We start from the raw sequence: 6,930 nt of genomic DNA on the forward strand, positions 1-6,930 counted from the left end.
ATGGACATGCTCATACATCAGTGAGGCTTTCAGCAGTTCAGACAGGCCTTTTAGAGGCCGGCTATCAGTCAAACACAAGGAGAGCTAAATTATAACTCAAACTCTATGCCAGCACTGTTCGGGCAGGCAGGAGTCCACCTGCTTTTGCCTTCACTTTACAGTCACATATCAGGTTGAGGTGTGTCTAAAGCACACAGACAAGGTCACTGTGTATCTGCACTGCATCAAAATAAACAGCATACTAGCAGGAGTGCTATTCAACCAAAATGGATTTTGAAGACCAGATAAATATCAAGATTGCGAAGAATAGTAAGAGCTGAAAAATACAAATTGGTGTTTAGTTTGTAGTCAGATTACATTGTTCCCGTGTGCTTCAGTGTTCGGTGGTAGCCATTTTACAAATGTAAATATTAAACCTAATAAATACATCCTGCTGTAAAAGATTTCTGTTCAGTCGGGAAAGAAGGAAGCTGGGACCCGGCTAAGCAGGCAACATAAAGTTGTAATGATACAAATTAACTTCAACATAACATAAAAGACACACACAAACATAACTCCATGTGTTTTACTCTCCCTCACTGGCGTCTCTGGCTCCCCTTTATCTCTCTCTCTCTCCCGCTGATTAGGTGACTTAGCACTGGCTTGGCACACGCCCTCCTCCTTGTCACACTCCACCACCCGATTCAGGCCGGGGAAACCTCCGGCTTGATGTACTCCCCTCCCTTCCTGGAGGGGAGGTGTTGCCTTTACAGCTGTCCTTTTGCAGGCAGGTCTTCCCTGCCTCTTTGGACCCTGAGAGAGACGAGGGGAGGGAGATGGAAAGAGCGAGGGGGAGAGAGAGAAAAACTGGCTCGCTGGTCCCGAACACGCCGTCCACTGGTCCTCAGCCACTCTGCCGCCTGGCGGACGGCAGCAGTTCCTCCGCGATCCAGCAGACGGCAATGGGTCCTCCGTTCCCTGGCAGTCGGCAATGGCTCCTCTGCTTCTTGGCGGACGGCAGCAACCCCTCCGTCCCCTGGTGGATGACAACGGCGAGTTCTCCCAGACAGCATACTCTTCCTCCTTCCCGGGTTTCGGCACCAAATGTAAAAGACCTTTGTTCGGTCGGGAAAGGAGGAAGCTGGGACCCGGCTGAGCAGTCAACATAAAGTTTTAACGATACAAATGAACTTCAACATAACATAAAATACACACAAACATAACTCAGTGCGTGTCTCTCTCTCTCTCTCACTGGTGTCTCCGGCTCCCCTTTATTTCTCTCTCCCACTGTTTAGGTGATTCGGCGCCAGAAGTGCACCCTCACGGCCCGGCCACACCCTCCTTCTCGTCACACCTGCATAAAAGATGCATCCTGCAAGATGTCAGTTTAATGCTTAAAGAGGACAGAAATAAATAAAATGACAAGATATGTGATGAACCTTCAAACATATTTTAGAGCATATTAAGCTACTTCTTAACTTTTATTAAGAAATGAGCGAGAAAAGCATTACTATTGTAATTCATTGATACTGCAAAAGCTTTAGGTATTTGTAATTACCAACAAATTGTAATTCCAATATGCCTGAAAACATGGTTAATATCACAAAAACATTCCAAGCAGTACTGCTGCTGTGTTTTCATGAAGGAAGCCTCACTAAATATAAATGAAATCTCCTGTTCTCCTGTTTGTTTATGAGTTGAACCCAGCTGGACACCTGATTTATTGCCCTATTAAAAACGACATATTTGCACTTAGGACTTCATGCTACAGGCCACCATTGCAATAAAAAGCAAAATGCCAATCATTTATAATTCTTTCACAAGCACGCCGGGGTTTGGATAATTATAGCACTTATAGGCTCTGTTAGCTCACTCTGCTGCAATTTGGACTGCCAAATATGGATGCACCTCAACCTCAATTAAAATACCAAATAATTAAAAAACATTCGGTATATCTTTGCTAACTAGTTTCCTGTTATCGTACAGGGGTGAATAATCTGAAATAAAAACAACAAATACTACACAATGTAGATTTTATTTATTTATTTATTATTATTATCTTTTTGTATTTTTTTACAAAATACAGTTTCTGTCCATAAAAGTTTTCGTCTTATGACATTCCTACATTAAACCATTATATCTGAGTTGTGACCACACTGAATGCATTTCCCGAAAAGGAGAGACAAAATGTAAGAATAAATAGGTTTCCCCCCATCAGAGAGCTACAGCCTCCAGATGCATTTCTATATCACTGTTCAGTCAGCTTCTTCAAAATCTGGATATCCTTGTTAATAAACATCACTGACTCCTTGCTTTTCATCTGTCTCTGGCAGTAAGGCTAGGCTCCGTTAAATGACAGAGAATGTAAGTATTATTAATCATTTTCATCTACTGACTCGCAAATCATGGCTATAGAATTAACAGTGATTGTATCGGCACGCAATTCACTTCTACCGGTCGATTTTGATTTTGAAAAATTTAATACATTTATTGAAACATGAAAAAATTAAACCAAAAATACTTCTAAATTGAAATTATAGTTCAAACGAAATGAAAATATAATCAAAATAATTAAGTCAACAACCAGTTCCAAACATTTTACTCTCTCCAACTTCTTCCACCAGCCCATTTGCAGTGACTTAAAAACAGGTGGAAAAATACCTTTAGGCCTACAAATTAGTTTAACACAAATCTCATAAATTTTGATTTCATATAAAACAGCTACAGCTCTGATCCTAAGGGACATAATTTGATGTTCCACTATAATTTCAGAGTTTGGACATGAACTTTATTATCACCTGCTGGTGGAATCTCCACATTGCAAATGCAGGAACTGGGTTTAAACTTTGCGCTGAGGTAAGACGTGGTTTTCAAACGTCTTAGCGCAAGGACCTAGTTCTCAGGAAAATAGCAAAATAGCACTTTGCACCACTTCGTTACCATACAGTACACACACAGTTTGCGCTCATACACCCACAATAGCGCAAACACTCCCAATCACGCTCACTTGCACTTTGCGCTGGCACAAAAATTGCGATTAGATTTAGCACTCTCACAGAAATTGGATAAAACGTTGCTCACAGTGCCCACAAATTTAAAGCCCTAGCTGCTTACATCACCACACAACAACTGTCTAACAGTGGCAACTAGATGGGACAACATTTTGGGGAATATTGTTGGACTAACATGTGTTTTTATGTACATACCAATAAATTCACATTTCAAAGTATCTTAGACTCAAAACAAAAAAAAAACAATTTAATATTTGGATTTTAATTTTTTTTTGGATCGGTTTTTGATTATATTGACACCCAGTGGTTAGGGGCGTAACATGCATCACAATTTAATCAACACCCCTTGTATCGTAACGATCATTTGTGCACAAGTTTTATATACCACTTATAGAGAGAATATAAACAAAATATGACCCTGCTTGATTTAAACATAGGCCTTATATTTGCCTGCAAATTACATATTTCATTTGTTTTTCAGTTTTTAGTCCAACAAATGTTAACGTTACACGACCATATGTTCTCTCGCTCTCTCTCTCTCTATGTGCGTGCTCTGTTCAGTAGACTGTACACACCATGACCCAAGAAAAATTTTCTCTGTGTATATTTCAGAGAAAAATAATCAGAGCTAGTGATGCCCGATTCATGATTGAATCACTCATTTGAATCGGTTATTTTCAGTGAAACAAAGTGGTCTGAATCGATTTCTGATTTAGTCCGATTCATTCGAGCTGCTCATTCACTGAAACATTTGGAGTGGTTTCTCACTCCAAAAACAGTATCGGGATAATTAATAATACAGAAAACAGAGCGATGGATGAACTGAGGTGTTTGCATGTTGTTGACTACTGTGCAGCATTCACTGTGTCTTTAGCACAAAAGAACTTCAGTGTTTAAAACGTGTCTCAAGACACCTGTGTTCTGCTCAGGTATAGCGGTCGGCTATGTCTTGCTTGTTTGGCACAAGGACACGTTTAGTCTGAAGTCTAGTAGAAATACTTTAGCCAATAGTTACATGAATGCTATACACATACTCAAGAAAATAAAAAAATAAAATAAAAAATGCTTCTCTCAATGTCACCAGAATTTAAAGTTTTGGTGTTGTTTTTGCAAAAATAAGGGAAGGCCAACACTTCTTTACTTCGGCAGGTTGCTGTGCATAACCTCAGATAAAAACCTGCAGGCACCCCTGGATGTAAATCACCTAAAAGGTGTATTCTAAGAAATATAATAAATAAACTTCTTTAACATAAAAATCTTTAACATATTTTACATAAATGATCTACTTCATAAAACAATACCAACAACCATGAATATTTTATTTAAACAGTAGATCAACCCTCTGTGATGCTAATAAAGAGTGTAACATCAGAAGCTGTTTGTGCATTCGTTTGTAATCAATTTGTCAATGTCTAAGATCTCAATAGCTCATTTTAAAGAGTTGATTTCATATAAAAGTGCAATAAACTGCACATCTTTTAAAGACTTCTGGTGAGAGGAATGTATTACTTAAGGGCATGATCCCTGTCATTTCCTTCTGCAATTTTTGAAAAAGTCCTGGAAAAGTCATGGAAAATGCTTGCAGATAAGTAGTCATCAAAAACACAATAGTTCTTTGGGTGCACTGTACAATGCTAAAGAGCACAGCCCCAATATTTACTAATGCTATTTATGCACTATTTATTTTCATACTTTGTAAAGATCTAACATTTAATTTCAATAAAAATATTCAGAATGCTAAAAACAACTACTATCTACAAAGTCAAACTTATTCCTCCTCATTAATACTCTCATCGCTATCTAAGAGACGACCTCTAAATTGAAAATGAGGACAGCATCTGATTCCTAAGGGAACCTTTTAGTCACTTGGCAGTCTGATTGCTACATGGATCATTGCTTTCATGATCATTGATCGATTGCTTTGTCTTTCAGCTCATGTCTTTACAAAAAAGAATTTCACAAAGGCAGCTGAGAAAGCCCAATCAATTGATGGACTAATGAGCTATTCACACCCGTGCGTATGCACACAAAGAGACGGGCAATAAAAGAGATCCCTTGCATGTCCAGCTGGCATGTGTGCACCAGAACAGATCCTACATAAAGAGGGTAATGGCCCTTTTCCAAGTTATGCCAGCTTCCTTTTTTGTATGTTCCTTTATAAAGAGCCAACCTCCAAACATTTGGAGCGATCATAACTAAATGGAGAGGGCACAATTTAACACAATACTGTCTAGGATTGCATAAAGGTAACTGGACAGTAAGAGAGTGTAAATGGTGTCCCTGTGATTTGATCATTTGTTCACAGCAAATATCCACAATAATCCCTTTTTATAAACTGACGATGCACAGGGCAGATTTTAAGGCATTGTTGCCAGGCAACACCAATGAAAATGGCCAACAGAGTATAACAGCGGCAACAATTTCAAGAGCCTTTTACCATTATTGGCTGATACTGAACTTGTTGCTAGTTTGTTGCATGGGGCCCCACATCATTTCCAAAGTACTTTTGTTTTTTTAAGTAAAATTGTGGTTACAGTAAGGCACTTACAATGGAAGGGAATTGGGCTAGTCAATAAATGTTAAATTACACATCTTTTCAAAAGTATAGCCACAAGATATAAACATTATACATGTTAACATTTTTCTTTTTTTCTTTTTTTTATATAGAGTCAAATCTGAAATATTTTGTGTGGTAATCCACATTATACAACAAATGCTATCAATTGAGCATAACCCGAAACATTCCTTTAAAACGCTCTTTCCTAATGTTGGGATCCTTCACATATTAGGATATTCACAGTGGCAGATGCTACACACAGCGGGGAACATCACAATGTTTGACAGAATTTCTCGCATTTTACTTTTAAATTGTTAGCTCCTCTGGTGTGATGGAATAATAGTATCTATTTGGCTCTCTCCTTATAACCTTACAGTGACTGGACAGGCCAAATTTCTGATCACTCAATAGGCATCATTAACGTTTAGGTGTTCACCATTGTCTAACGTCAAAGGATTGCAGGTTATTTTCTTTTTTGACAGGAAGTCATGAGTTCTGAAAATTACAGTATGTTTTCGTAGTACATCATGCTCCTTTATGTGAAAAGATAAAGGAAAATTTGATTCCTCATGATATGACCACTTTAGGTATGACAAAATCAGAGCAGCCTTTAATTTTAATCTCTGATCGTATAAAACTCATGCATTGAGACCGTATGCTTTCCATACAGTCCTACTCCTTGTGACACACCAAGAAGATTAGAAATGCCATATTCCCTCAGTTCATTACATGCTTCCTTGAGAACCACAATAACAATTGCCTGTGCTCTGAAAAAAAATTAAAAAAAAAAAAAAAAAAAAATGATGTTCATTATCCTTTCTGTTGATTTCTCCATTTCTCTTCTCTCTCCCTGTCTCTCACTGGCTTTCAAGCTGCTTCCATTCATCCCAGATAAAATTAATCTTCCAAATTACAGCAGATCACTTCAAAAATGTATTGCAATTTCATATTGACGATAATTGCATTTCACATTAATTATCTGTTTAGATTATTTTGCAATTCCTATGAGACTTGTTGGTAGTTAGCAGAGCTATCTGGTGACAAGGCACAGCAATCTGAGGTATGTGCTCATATACGATTGCAAAACAGTGTTTTCCGTAAGTTGTTCTAAGTTCATCTGAAAGACGCAGAGGAAATTATGTGTGACCAATTTTGATATGAAAAGTTGAATACTGAATACTCTTAGAACACTCCTTCACAATCAAATAACTATTAGATGGGCTATTAGACGAAATAACCAATCACGAGCAAGCTGGTACTTCTCATGAAACCTGTCAAGGAAATGCCCTGGTCCTATTTACCCCAAAATCAGAAGAAACAAATAAGTACTTACAGTTATATTGTGCATATAGATTCTATATTATAGAAAATGAAACCTAATTT

Source organism: Myxocyprinus asiaticus, chromosome 47 (genome assembly GCF_019703515.2).
Source record: "Myxocyprinus asiaticus isolate MX2 ecotype Aquarium Trade chromosome 47, UBuf_Myxa_2, whole genome shotgun sequence".
Classification (NCBI taxonomy): domain Eukaryota; kingdom Metazoa; phylum Chordata; class Actinopteri; order Cypriniformes; family Catostomidae; genus Myxocyprinus; species Myxocyprinus asiaticus.